Below are 15,445 nucleotides of genomic sequence, written 5' to 3'. Positions count from 1 at the left end.
AGCACTTTCTTCAGTTTTTATTAATTACCATTTCCACTATATATATATATATCTATATATATGCACTAGCTGTACTCAGTCAGTCTAGTTAATGCAAGTATCAGTTTGATTTGTATCGCTCACATGCACACACGTATACACAAACAAACACACACATACACACTTTGATAATAGTTGGAAATTGACAGTTTAAAGGCTTCAAAATCACGCATAAGATTTTGAAGTATGCCCTAGTATCTATAAGTTACCTCAATCTTTGGTTATGATTAAGTCAGTCAAGCATTAAAGTTCTTTTTGAAATGTTTCGGCAATTTCCTAGACTTGTGTAATCTTTTTCTTTTTTCGTATAACATCCTTTCATTGTTCTATTGCATTCATATTAGTTATTTAGTTGTTTCACTAAGTTGTATCCTTTGCGTAAATTGCCTCGGCAATTTCCGGGACTCGGCTATAGTATTTGTTTAATCATTCTTTCCATTAAAGAACAAGAAAGATTTATTTAGTGTATATAAAAAAGAATTTTAGTCAATTGTATTGTAACGTGGACACACAAGAACAAAAACATGATTGTAATAAGGTGTAAATACGATGCTAAAATACAGCATAAGAACAATTAAAATTTTCGACGTATTTAAGTATAATAAAAAAAAACATTATGGCTTATAAACATCTATGATTTATTTATTTTTTTAAAAATTATATAGTGTAAAAAAAAAGAATTTTAGTCAGTCACACACACATAAACACACACCCTAACACAAAAACATGACTTTAAGAATGTGATGCTAAAAAATAGCATGGTAACATAAGTGCATAAGAACAATTAACATCTATATTTAACATAAAATAAAAAGATCTCTTTGGCTTAAACATCTGATTTATTTAAACTAAAGAGTTATTTAGCATAAAAAAATAATTTTAGTCAATCACAGACACACACTAAAACAAAAACTTGACTGTAAGAATAGCATGGTAACATAAGTGCATAAGAAAAGTATGCATCTACGATGTATTTAATGTAAAATAAAAAAAATTTGGCTTAAGAACATGTGGAGAAGTGACACCATGTTTGAATGCTAGGAAGTGTTCGTTTATTCAAAAGAATCAGATTCCTGGATGTAATGATATTCAGCGCTCAGCCAATCAGAAAGGATGGATTTTGTCAAGAGAGCCGTTATTATTTATGAAGAGGAAATGGGGAAAATTATGGTATGTCTATGACTTTATGATTCAGTTACAAAGTGTGTATTTCCTCCTGGTGTTGACTGGTGGCAGTAGGAGGACTTGGTATTTAGAGGGAAAAGTAGGAACTACTTCCTCTAAAGATGGTGCGATTATGATGGTGTTGCTTCTAGGATGCAATGTAAAATCTTATAACTAAACGTTGTTCTAAAGTTACATAAGACGGTGGATAATAGTCTAGACATAATAAATTTGTATGCGGTATCTGTTGTTGCAAACCTACAATACTTTCAGAGGGGAATTTCTGCAATCAAAATATTATATATGGAGATATATATAAGAGACATTCCAAAATAATTCTGCCTGAATAGATCAGAAGGGAATTGCAAATTGCATTGTTATGATGACTGAACTTATGCATCATGATCTGTTGCAGATATTGATGGTGTGAGACTCTAAAAAAGCAACCTCTGTCATGAATGTGCGTAAAAAAAATGGGAGGCTTTACTTTTGGAACGATCCTTGTGTGTGTTTATAAGATGATCGAATGGTCCTCGTCATTCCGACAGACGAACAACACACACATATATATATAATGTTTATAATTCCTAAATCAAAATATATTTAAAACCTTCACAAAAGTTTGATGGCAAATAAAAAGTTTTGTCCAAATAAAAATGGTGTTTGACAATCGCACGTTTTTGCTGAATTTCATATATTCCGTCCCAAAACCTTTTCGATTTTGTTTGTTAATCTTCCAAGTTTGCGTTTACCGTTTGCAATGGACTACATCCTTTTGATGACCCCCCCCCTCAACTGACCGTTTCCACAGTATCTTTTATTATTAATTATTAACTTCACTAGCAAGAAATTTTTTGTCCGTTTGTCTTGGTTGTTATTGCTGTTTGTCATTGGCATGGGATGTTTTGCTGTGCATTTTTTTTTTAAGGATTTTATTCTTTTGCATGGTTTGACCTTTGGAGTTTTCTTGGATTGTTTTTTGTTTTTCTTTGTTTTTCTTTGTTTTTCTTTGTTTCCTTTCTTATTAGTTTTTTGTATTTTTACTTTTTTATCAAGTTTTCTTTGCCTTTTTTTTGTAAGTTTTTTTCTTTATCATTCTTTATTCATTTTTGAAAAAATGTTTTCCTTTTCTTTTTTATCTTTTTCTTTCCTTTTCTTCATTCCCTTTTTTCTTTTGTCTTTCTTTCTTCTTTTATTTTTCTTTTTGTTTTTCTTTTTTCTTTTATTTTTCTTCTTTTATTTTTCTTTTATTTTTTATTTCGTCTTTCTTTCTTCTTTTATTTTTCTTTTATTTTTCTTTATTTGTTTTTCTTTCTTCTTTTCCACCTTTTTATCTCCTATGACTTTATTTTTTGCTGCTTTTCATATTTTTTCTTATATTTTTCCTTTTTTCTTTTCTTTTCTTCATTTTTCTCTTTTCCTTTCTATCTTTCTCTTTCAATATTTTTTACTTTTTATGTTCAATTTTTATTTCGTTTTTATTTTGTAATCTCTTCCAGCACATCATAAACAAATGAGTTCGTCTTATAAAATAAATTCCTTCTACATTTAACATTTGTAAGTTCACGTGTCTGTAAGCAACCGGTCAAGGTTAAGATGTTAAAGTGCGGTCGATAGAAAGCACTTCCTCTCTACAAAAACAAAAAAACAAAAAACGAGGCCACCTATGATGCAATAGGATGGGATTCTTGTGGCTAGGCATTTTTCCACTTTGGCCATTGCTTTGGCTAGACGAGAGGTCAGAGAGGCTCGATCTGGTCAGTAGGCTGATCACATCATGTTCATCTGTTCATTTCCAACCGTATTATTTACAGCATTCTTAAATAAAACTCCAAACCTTATTTCTTCTTTTTTATTTTTCGTCTGAAATGGCTGAATCACGTTGAGATTACGAATTCAAAAGAAGTAATTTTTTTTTTTTTTTAAAGAAGTAATTTTTTTTTTTATTTTAAAGAAGTAATTTTTTTTTTTTTTTAAAGAAGTAATTTTTTTTTTTTTAAAGAAGTAATTTTTTTTTTTTTTTAAAGAAGTAATTTTTTTTTTTATTTTAAAGAAGTAATTTTTTTTTTTATTTTAAAGAAGTAATTTTTTTTTTTATTTTAAAGAAGTAATTTTTTTTTTTTTTAAAGAAGTAATTTTTTTTTTTTAAAGAAGTAGTTTTTTTTTTTTTAAAGAATTAATTTTTTTTTTTTAAAGAAGTAATTTTTTTTTTTTAAAAGTAATTTTTTTTTCTATTTTAAAGAAATATTTTTTTTTTTTTTTTGGAAAGAGGTTTTCTGAGAGTTTTGCTTCTCTCAATACAATTCCTTTCTAGGAGTAACATTCCTGCTTATATATACAGCATTTTCACCCCAAACAAGGCACAATGCCACTTTGATGTAGGGGGCTACTATTAGGGACACAAGTTGCAGGGATACTATGTAGGGAGTTGAGCCGAAAGATGTCTGTTCACATTACACTTGAACTTCTGCATGTCAGTACAGTTCGGGAAACAGCGACCTGGGAGGGAATTCCAAAGTCTAACAGTTCTGGGGAAGAAAGTGTTAGTTTACATCTAGGGATCCCTATTGTATAGGGTGGGACTCTGCTGCTTGTTGAGTTTGTCAGGAGTATTTATGCCGAGGGGGTACAAGGGCTTGTAGTCTGTTGGCGCATCCACCATTAAAATACTTGTAAAACAGGCAAAGGGATGCAACATTTCATCGATGGGACAGAGGTTGAAGCTTGGATGACAGTTCGGGACCTATCAGGTTGGCGACTCTTTTGAATCTTGTCCAGGAGGGATATATATATATATCTCAGGTTATAGGTATTCAAGAGTAATAACGAATGAATTTAATGAGGTTATTCAAAGTACTCAATAAAAGAAGAGCAAGATAAATTTTTATTAATATAAACAACAGGTTTGAGGACTGGTTTCTTCTGTGAAAAGCAACCATTTATTCAATTGCCTGACGAGGACTTGTGGTTTTAACCGACCATCTGTTATGACAGCATAGATACAGCACTTTCCCTCAACACTAGCGCACAGAAACTGGCTTGGATTTTCTACTTACAGACGCAGCTGGTAGCACAGCACAACACATACCTTCTCTATATCTCATTCCCTATCACAGATGGTTAGGTTTCCAACCCGTTTCCCAGACCAGCAAGAACAACACGCATCACTCCTAGATCTGTTTCTGACCACAGTTCCCGATGATTGTATTACGAATGCCCACAGCCCACTTGGGAATGCTGATCATGCAGGGATAATGGTTGAAATTGCCTTAAACTCTAGGGCCAAAACTGAAGAGCCATTGCTCAGAACAACGAGATATTATAAAAAGGCTGACTGGGAAGCCATCAGGGATCTCATCAGAGACGCCCCATGGCGAAATATCTTTTCACTTCCTGCTGAACAATGCACAAATGAGACCACTGAATGGTTCAAAATGGCAATTGAAGCACATGTTCCCATGCGAAAGTTTTATAGCAAGCCCCACTCTCCCCAATGGTTTACTGCTACTTGTGCAGCTGCCATTGCGCAAAGGCAGCATCCGTACCACAGATTTAACCAAAATAAGTCCAGTTCAAACAGACAGAAGTATATAGAAGCCAGAAGTTTCTGTAAGAAAGAAATAGCGACAGCTAAGAGAGAATTTACTGAAACCACCAAAAACGCATCGAAGCACAGAAATTAGGAACCCGCGACTTCTGGAAAATCTACAACAGTGTAGTAAATAATGGGAAATCAACAATCCACCCACTATCCAACAATCATGAGGTTGTTTGTTCAGCAACCGAGAAAGCTAACATGCTTGCCAGTCGGTTTGCCTCCAACTCCATATTGGACCCTGTTAACCACCTCCTCTCTGTCTTTCCTTTGGGGACAGACACCACAACAAGACGATCTGAAAATCACCCTTTAGGTGCATGCTATATTAAAAATCTTGACACTTCAAAAGCATGTGGACCTGATTTCATCCCAGCTGTGCTATTAAAAAAGTGCTCTGCTGAAGTAGCTCCCGTTTTCTCCAAACTTTATAACAAATGCCTTAATGAATTTTGCTTTCCTGCCTGCTGGAAAACTGCTTCTGTGGTATAATTTACTGGGTCAGTTCTTTTGCCAGAAAGAACTGACCCAGTAAATTATCGCCCCATTAGCCTCCTTCCATTTTTTGCCAAAATATTTGAGTTCATAATTAACCAAGCTCTAGTCCATCACCTTACAGATACTAAACTTCTGACCGACCAACAATATGGATTTAGGCAAGCCCATTCTACAGCAGACATCCTAACTGTAATCTCTGAATGTATATACCAGTCACTGGACAAAGCAGAGGAGGGTAGAGTGGTAGCTCTAGATATATCTAAGGCTTTTAACAGGATATGGCATGAAGGTCTTCTTAGGAAAATCAGATCATACGGTATCACTGGAAGAATACTTAACATAATTAAATTCTTCTTAGATAAGAGAAAAATCCAGATTGTCCTCGACGGTCGTACATCTAAACAATATGATATAAATGTGGGAGTGCCTCAAGGATCTATCCTTGGACCTCTATTATTCTTAATATTCATAAATGACCTCCCTGACAAAATTGTTTGTGAGATGGGTATATATACTGATGGCACTATGCTCTACAACAGATATGACAGGAAAACAAATGAACACATATCTAAAGAAATGGCAGAAACACTAGAGGATGACATCCGCTATTTAGTGGAATGAGACAAAAATAGATGGTCACATTCAATGCTGCCAAGACTAAACTTGTTTCCTTTAATAATTACAAAAACCTTCTCTACCACCAATAGCAATGGCCAAAGGCTCTTTATCTGAAAATATATCTTTTAAACTCCTCTGCCTAACATTCACAGGAAACATGAGTTGGAACAATTACATTGAGAGCATTACCAGGACCGCTGTGAAGATGGTAGGTTCTCTCGACCGTGCTAGAAAGCTACTAACGCCTGAAATAATCCTGTATCTCTATAAGGCCACCACTCGCCCATGTATGGAGTATTATTGTCATATTTGGCTGGTGCCCCTGCTACTAGTTTCTCGCTCCTAGACAAGGTTCAAGAGAGTCGCCAACCTGATAGGTCCTGAATTGTCATCTAAGCTTCAGCCTCTGTCACATCGACGAAATGTTGCATCCCTCTGCCTGTTCTACAAATACTTTAACGGTGAATGCTCCGACGAACTGCAAGCATTCGTACCCCCTTGACGTAAATACCCCTGACAAACCCGACAAGCAGCTAAATCCCACCCCTTCACAGTAGAGATCCCTAGACATAAGAGAGCCTTCTACTCCAGTGGTTTCTTCCCCAGAACTGCTAGACTTTGGAATTCCCTTCCAGGTTCCTGCTTCCCCCAACTCTACTGACATGTAGAAGTTCAAGTGTAACGTGAACCAACCTCTTGCTGCCCAACTCCCCACATAGTACCCCTGTAGATTATGTCATTGATAGTAGCCCCCTACATCAAAGTGGCAATGTGCCTTGTTTGGGGTGAAAATGGAATTAAAATATATATATATATATATATATATATATATATATATATGAGCAAACAGTTAATAAAATATGTTAAAAAACACTTTGAAATGAGTTAAAAACATATTTAATCTGAAAAGGAAACACTAGATAAATGGATAGTCCTTAATATATATATATATATATATATATATATATATATATATATATATTCTTATTTATAATATTCCGAATTTTATTATGTTTATATAATTGAGAATTCGGTAATCGTTCACATACCGATAAATTTTAAGTCAGTACAAAGTGACTTAATTTGTAAGCTTCAAAATTACAAGTTTTCGTAATCGAAAATTCATTTATTGTTTTCACAAAATAAAGACAAAAAAGATTGGATTGCAACAAGTTGTATATTTTCATTGTTTGTTACTATCAATCCAATCTTTGTCGTCTTGATTTTGTTAAAACACACACACACAAACACATATCTACAGGATGTCCACAAAGTCTGGCTACTTAATGTAGCCAGACTTTATGGGCACCCTGTAGATTATGCAGCCAGGCTTTGTGGACACCCTGTGTATATATATATATATATATATATATATATATATAAATTTTCATATCCATCCCCATTTAATAGTTCTCATTAATTCACCCTATATGTATACTTTTATTTTTTCACACCTAATCTAAATATTCTCAATCCGGTTTTATTCATGATCGCAATTTTATCCGTTGACGGGTGGGAGTTGGATTAAAATGTGTGTCGAGAAGGAAAAGAGAGCGATTCCCATGTGTTGATAATGGATTTGCAAATGAGAAAATCTTCTTTTGTTGGATTTCAGTCAAATATAACAGAAAATAAAATTTTCTTTATATATTTTTTTTATTATTGTATCTCTACCTTCCATAGTTGTCTCACCACATTTTTGGCCAACTAATCCTCTGGCCTTCTTCAGATTATTAACTGCAACGGGATAGAAATGCTGAGTCTCATAACTGTATCCTCAGTAATTACTTCCTTCCATAGTTGTTGTATCACCACAGGGCCTGTGGTGTAGTGGTTAGATGCATTGAATCTCTACGGTTCCAGGTGAGCATTTTATGAAGATAGAGGTTTCAATCCTACCCAAAGCCGGTCAGAGGTTTAGTTGGCTTAAAATGTGAGACAGCAGCAACTATGGAAAGCAGTAATTACTGGGAATACAGTTGACTCAGCTTTCTTGTCTCTTGCGGTGAACCACCTGATGAAGGCCAGAGGATGAGTTGGCCGAAACGTCGTGAAACAACTACGAAGATGAGAATAAGTTTGCAAATAAATATAAAATTTTGGATATTTTGTTGTATAGGCAACAAAACGAAAAAAAGTGGTTCAAAAACAAAAATGTTACCAAAGGCAAGATAAATTATTTTTGAATGAGTTTTTTGTTTTAACTTATTTTGAAGTGTTTGCTTTGAAGCATAAATAGTGCCGAGTCTTACGTTAGAGCAAGAAAAAACAATTTGGTTGACATGATATGACCATTTGGGAAGTCTTGATAATCGCTCAAAAATCGAAAAATAATGATGAAAACCCATTCAAACCTGAGATAAAATGTGTTTGTGAATTGAGCTCATTTGGTTATGGATGTGCAGTTTTTTTTTTTTTTTTGTTTATTTTTTGATAATTCAATTTTTTTGTAAATTCTTTTTTTTTTTTCTTTTCTAAAATTTCCATTGTCTTTTTTCCTATATATTTTTTTAATAATAATAATAATAATAATAATAATATATATATATATATATATATATATAGTTATATTTTTTCTTTTTTTTTTCTAGTTTTCCTTTGTTCTTGTCCTTTTCCTTTTTCTCTTTTCTCTCTTTTCTCTCTTCCCTATCTTTTACTCCCTTATTTCCTCACTTTTTTTTTCAAATAATTATTTATGTATTTTTCCTTTCTTTTCTGCTAATTATTGTGAACGATATTTGTCCATGAAGTCATCTTTGTTACTGAAATTATTCCCAAGATAACTGACCCCCTCTATTTTCTATTTGTAGATTTATTCTACGGCCTTCTTTTTTGTCCTCTAACTCGTTTCTTTTCTGATAGCAGCAAAAATTCAAAACAAATGTTTAAAAAAATGGCAGTCACAACATTTGTACAAATGTATATAAAACAAAGAAAGAATGACTCAATCGGAGGAGTTCAATTATCTGATGATTATTTAGAAAAAAAACTGCTTTCTTTACATTTCGTTTTTTTTTTTCAGTTTCTTTGTTCTTGTTTTTTTTCTCTTTTTCTCCTGTTATTTTTTTCCCTTTTTTTCCCTTTTCTTTTTCCTTTTGTATATATATTTTCTATTTTCCCTTTCTTTGTCTCTTTTTTTTAATGTTCTATTCTCGCTTTTCTCTTTTCCTTTCTTTTTTCGTTTCCTTTTTTTCTGTTTTCCTTTTGTTTTTATTTTTTCCGTTCTTTTTCCTTTTCTTCCTCTTTCCTTTTTCCATTTTTTCTTTTTCCTTTCTTTTTCCCTTGTTTCCCTTTTTTCCCTTTCTTCCCTTTTTCCCTTTCTTCCCTTTTTTCCTTTTCTTCCCTTTTTTCCTTTTCTTCCCTTTTTTCCTTTTCTTCCCTTTTTTCTCCTTTGTTTTTCCCTTTTTTCTCCTTTGTTTTTCCCTTTTTTCTCCTTTGTTTTTCCCTTTTTTCTCCTTTGTTTTTCCCTTTTTTCTCCTTTGTTTTTCCCTTTTTTCTCCTTTGTTTTTCCCTTTTTTCTCCTTTGTTTTTCCCTTTTTTCTCCTTTGTTTTTCCCTTTTTTCTCCTTTGTTTTTCCCTTTTTTCTCCTTTGTTTTTCCCTTTTTTCTCCTTTGTTTTTCCCTTTTTTCTCCTTTGTTTTTCCCTTTTTTCTCCTTTGTTTTTCCCTTTTCCCTTTCCTTTTTTTCTCCCTCACTCTCTATCTATCTCTCTTTTTTTTTTTTTTTAATTATTTATAATCTCCACACTCAAACTTCATATTCATATTATTCATTAAGGAAGAACAAAAAATCCTAAAGAATTTGTTTAGAAATCAATTTATTTTCAAAGTCAATCATTGAAAAATGTCAGCCAACTTGACAGCAATTAAGTGAACAAGGGAAATAATCATGTAAGTCAATTACCCCGAATTCTGCCGAGAGTTATCTGCCCTTAGATTCATCTGTTTTAGTGTGTTGTGTGATTTTACCAAGACTGGATCTACATGGAAAAGTCTCTTCGAAAAATGATGCCCTTCTCTAAAAAGTGAACACTAGCTTTTGATTTTTTTTTTTTTTGTTGATTTAACTTTTTTATAAATAAGAAAGCCAATTTTATTTCTATTAAATGAAGAACTGCTTCAAAAGTCAAGTCGTGAGTATTTAAAAAGAAATATATTTTATAGAAGCGTGTCATGTTTGGATAATTTTGGAGATGTAGACCCCCAGCTAAATCCCTATTACTACCACCACCACCACCACCACCACAAGCATCACCATCAAAATAAGGTTCTACTTTTTTAAAGCGATTACTTGTGAACATTTTAATTTTTTTTTTAAATTTGCTCCCTTCCCTTTTTAAAAATGAACAGTGATTTATTTTCGAATTTAGAATGGGGGATCAGTTTCGCATATACATTCAATATAAAATGATCATTCACTTCCCGACCAGATAATGTTTGAGCGACATGTAACTATTTTAGTTAAATCTTAGATGAAACCATGTTTTTGTTTCATTTTTATTTTTTTGGTGGTGGGGGGGGGTAAATATTAACAAGAATGTTACCATCAGGACTTAGTTAATGGTAGTTTTTTGGTTTTTTTTTGAGAGAATGCCACCTAAACTTAGGGTTAGTAGTATGGCTCAGAGAGGTGTTTGTATTCATTTAGTTATTCATGCTATTTCTTTAAAATAAATCTCTGGTTATAAACCCTTAAAAAATCGTATCTAGTTAAAAAAAAAAAAAAAAGTTCACATTTTAATCTAAAAAAAAAAGTAGAATCCCTATTTTTTTTATTTTTTTTATTTTATTTTAGTAGGGAGGTGGAGATTTAGCTGAGGGTTTACCCATATTTGTTAAAACTTTGTTATTTTGTTGATATGCCATAATATTTGTTTCTTTTTTTAAATCAATTGTTTAAAAAAGAAAGAATCTAAACACAAATTAACATAGGTTATTTCCCTTACTTTGCCACCCTAAAGTAAAAAAAAAGCACATATTTGTTAAAAACTTGGCTATTTTTGTTAATATGCCGTAATTTTTAATTTTTTAAAAGCTTAATGATTCTGAAAAAAAAAAAAAAATTACTTGACTAGAATGCTGTTTCCTCTTTTGCGGTAGACCATGGGTTCGGATAGTGGAATGGATCGGACATAGGGGATCATTTCACGTTAAATTTATGTGCGAAATTGCCCCCATCCCCGACACCCCCCCACACATATTTTAAATGATTAAGTTCATGATGTAGACCAATTGTACCGATTCAGAACTTCAAACTAAACATTTGCCCTATTTTCTCCTTTACATTTCTTTCATTATTTAACATAAAAACAAAAAAAAAAAAAAATTGGTTAAAATCAATTGTAAAAAAAAAAAAAAAATTTTTTTTAATAATTAACATAAGTTACCTCCCTTACTTTTAAAGTAAAAAAAAAGAAAAAAGAAAAAAGGCCCATATTTGTTGCTATTTTCTTGATGTAAATGTTTTTGTATAAGTTCTAGGGTTAGTTTTTTTGCTTAAGATTTGTTTTTTTCTTTTTTATTATCTTTTTCGTTTTTTTTTATTTCTTTTCCCTCATGTTTATTTTTTTTTATTTTTTTCGTTTAAAACAAAAAACTTGTTATGAAAATGATTTACTTAAAACAAACAAAATATTGACACGAATGCTTTTCCTTCTTTGGGTCCAGACCCAAGAAAATGCTCTACTCTTATTTCTTCGAACCACTTGTTTTTCCTTCATGTTTTCCTGACCATACCAATGTGCAAAAAATTAAATGTAAAGTGAACAAACATCTTGCCCGACTTCCTACTTCAGATGCTCACCTATAACTCTGTTCCTTAACATAAACTTTGTGTTTTTAATACAAACCAAAATTAATAGACAGTGAAGACGTTTTTAGTGAAAAAAATAAAAAATAAATAAATGGCCGTAAAACTTTGGAATCTTTCTCTGTCCTTTTCTTTCTTTCCTTTTTCTACATCCTCTTTTTTCTCTTCATTTTCTTTTTCTGTTTCTTTTTCTTCCCCTTTTTTCCTTTTCTTTCTCCGTCTTTTTCTTTTTTCTTCCCCCTTTTCTTTCTTTCCTCTTTTTCTCTATCTTTTTTCTCTTTCCTCTTCTTTCACACAAATCCTAACCCCAACCCCGGCGGCCAAAAAACAAAACAAATTTTTTTTTAATAAAAATGAAAGTAGCACTTCATATTTACTTGCCTTCCTACGAGGGCAGAGTTAGAGTTAGACACAAGGTCGGTTTTTAATGTAGGGAAAATCCAGCTCCCCCAATAGGAGCAGAAATTAAAATTGCCTCAGTCATGAAGGATTTCTTCTCCACTGACCCAGGACAGAAAAGGTGAACGAGTCGTCATCATTACAATCAATTTGGGACCTTAAAATACAAACTATCCCCCCCAAAAAAATCCCTAAAAAGCGAAAAAAGATTAAACGTGTTACCTGTCGTCTCGGACTTGATCACTTGGTTATGAAATGGCTTTAAAAAAAAAAAAAAAGTTAAGTTATTATAGGATATCGTTTAGCCACTATTTAATACTAATTGTTATAAAACTATCACTAATGCTTACCAAGGCAACGTTGCGATCATCTCTCTTTCTATATATAAAACTGAATGTTTGTGTGTATGTTTCCTATAGAAAGAAACGTTAGAGAATCTACAGAAAATCTAAAACTGTAATTTTTTTTGTAAAATCTATCTGGATAGACAATGGAAGTATTTCTAAATTCTATTTAAACTTTCTTTTTTTTAAAAATAAAAATCGCCCCCAGACAAGGCATCCCGTAATCGCTGATGTCTTTCTAGGTGAAAACATTACATACTTACGTGTCATGTCGAAATTAGTATAAATTCCAAAATCATACACAATTGCGTTCTGTTTAAAAATGGCGGACCATTAATTCAAGTCAAGGGAGATAAGCCAGTTTGTCATACAGAATTAGTTACAGAACGCCTCCACATCAAAACATACGATAAAATTCGATAATTTGATAATATTCATTTTTACTTATAATTATTTTTCTGCTCGATCATTTTTTATAATTTTTGTTAGTGTTACTAATTTCGATATTATAGATAAGTGTATAACAATGTTTTCACCTGAAATGTGTTGGTTTAAATGATTACCAATAATTTAGCATCCTCAATTCACATTTTAATTTGGTACCAGCGCATCAGAATTTCACTATATTCACTCCTTTTCATACACGAAACTCTATGTTAGTTTATGATATCGCGACCAACATGTACAATGCACGCCTCCCCCTTATATATTTTTGTTTTTTTTTCAATTTTTTTTTCTGCAGATTATCGCTTGCACAATGATCTACCAGATTACCCCCACCCCCCAAAAAAATTCAATATTTGAAGATTTTGAAGGGGGGGCTCAGTTTTTAATACAACATTCTAGTAAATCGATTCCCCATTTTGGAACCATAAATCCTTAAATAATGAAATTTTATTTTTATTTATTTAAAATAAAATACGCATCAAGTGCGCTTGAAAGCCAAATCACAACGTAATATTAGGAAAATAAACAAATATTTTACTTGTTTGAAATTTATGATATAAATACATTTCGGAGCGAATAATATTATATTATAAATTTCAAACAAGTAAAATATTTGTTTATTTTTCCTTAATATTACGTTGTGATTTGGCTTTCAAGCGCACTTTGATGATGATTTTATTCAAATTAAATCTACGTTTCTATAATGGAACTCGCACCCTTGATTTTATTTATTTATTTTGACAATCTGGTGGATTAGTGTCCAATTGATAATAATTTGTTGAAAAAATACGAAAAAAAAAAAAAAAAATATAATTAGCTTTTTTTGAAAAAGAAATCCAGCGGAGTGCTCAATTATAGGGAAAATCCGAAAGTGAGAGCGTATTTATATTTTATATTTTCTTTACAGAAAAGAAGACAAGTCATTGGTACCGTCTGTTTCAAACCCGGTCCTTATCGGGTTTGAAACCGACGGTACCAATGACTTGTCTCATCTAAAAACTTTCTGTAAACAAAATATATATATAAGAAAAGGTGTGTATATTGTACAGGTGGGCTAATACTGCCCCGTAAGTTGTTAAAACGTACTGATTTGTGTGTGACATAATCAACCCTACTGATGTTTTCGTAAGAGTATCATATATCCAATTGTTTGTCATGAGGTAGGTGAAAGATCTACATATAGATCTGGCCTCGTCATGTGACCTCGTTATCTCCCTGCAGCATCTGTCGTTAAAATAGGCTTCCTGGGAACAAGGTAAAAATGCTCGTGTTTTCTCGTAGAACAGGTTTCTATCTTTTTTATTTTTAATTTGCTCCCAACCCCCACTCCCTCTGATGTCAAAAATAATCACATTCGCTCCTTTCAGTTCATTCCTCATCGAACTGGTATTCAACCGGAAATCAAGTCTAGACCATTTTTGGAATGACCTTTTTTTTTAATTTTTTTTTTTTTTTTTTTTAACCTTCTTGCTTGTGGTGTAACGCTGGTCCTGTGCAGACTGCAGCTCTAGGAGGTTCATCATCCTAGGCTTTGCCTTCTCTCTTTGAAAAAGAGTTGTTTATTGCTAATCCCCTGAGGCACCCCTACTGGGGAATGCAACTTAGAATTCACCTCCTCGGGAGTGCTGACTTTTCAAACCCACTTTCCGACCCTTGCATCACATTTCTTATGGTGGGAGAAAAATAAATACCCAGGTATCTATTTATATTCTTAACTAGCAGGCCGCCTAGCGTTGCCCGGTCGTAAAATATGCATAAATTTTAATTCATACAGAAACTGACACATGTGCATATGAGTATTATATTGTCTTCTAGTGTGTGTGTGTGTGTGTGTGTATATATATATATATATATATATATATATATATATATACACACATACTAAATGTACCTGGCGTTGCCCGGTATTAAACTTAAGGTTAAATTCTTTAAGAAAAAAAAAAAAATGAAGTAAAAAAAAAAATAAAAAACGGAAAGAAACCGAGACATGTGCATGCGAGCATTATATTTTTTCTAAACAGTTAATTTTTTGTTATTAAAAAAAAATACTCTAGCTAAGATCGAAACCAAAACCTAAAGACATTGAGTCAAGTACGATAACCATTAGGCCAGCTTGAGATGATCTTTAAAAAGCGTTTTCAAGCCTACTTTTTCTTAACATAAGTAATCTGCCATGTGAACGATTCATGCATGCGCATTCGTGAAACAACAGTTGACAAACGGATTTAAATCCAATGAACCCCAAGTACCAATTTTACAATTTTGACTTCTTAGCAGACCCTTTTTTTGTCCACATGAAAACCGATTAAAAATTTTCCCATATGGCTGAATACCTTGTATATTAACTTTCAACTCTATAAAAGGCATGACAGGAAAACAAATGAACACATATCTAAAGAAATGGCAAAAACACTAGAGGATGACCTCCAATCTGTAGTGGAATGGGGGCATAAATGGATGGTCACATTCAATGCTGCCAAAACCAAACTGGTTTCCTTCAATAACTACAAGAAACCTTCTCTGCCACCAATAGC

General features: G+C 32.5%; 1 protein-coding gene across 6 annotated transcripts in view; it reads left to right on the top strand.

Moving 5' to 3' along the window:
- The window catches only part of LOC145266997 (tyrosine-protein kinase Fer-like), a 306,724-nt gene that overhangs the window by 232,760 nt on the left and 58,519 nt on the right, over positions 1-15,445 (top strand). The window lies entirely within an intron of this gene.

The sequence above is a fragment of the Euprymna scolopes genome, chromosome 42 (genome assembly GCF_053919585.1).
Source record: "Euprymna scolopes isolate OS-2025 chromosome 42, ASM5391958v1, whole genome shotgun sequence".
NCBI classification, from domain to species: domain Eukaryota; kingdom Metazoa; phylum Mollusca; class Cephalopoda; order Sepiida; family Sepiolidae; genus Euprymna; species Euprymna scolopes.
The sequence above is the reverse complement of the archived record's forward strand: the minus strand, read 5'-3'. Positions and strand labels throughout refer to the sequence as shown.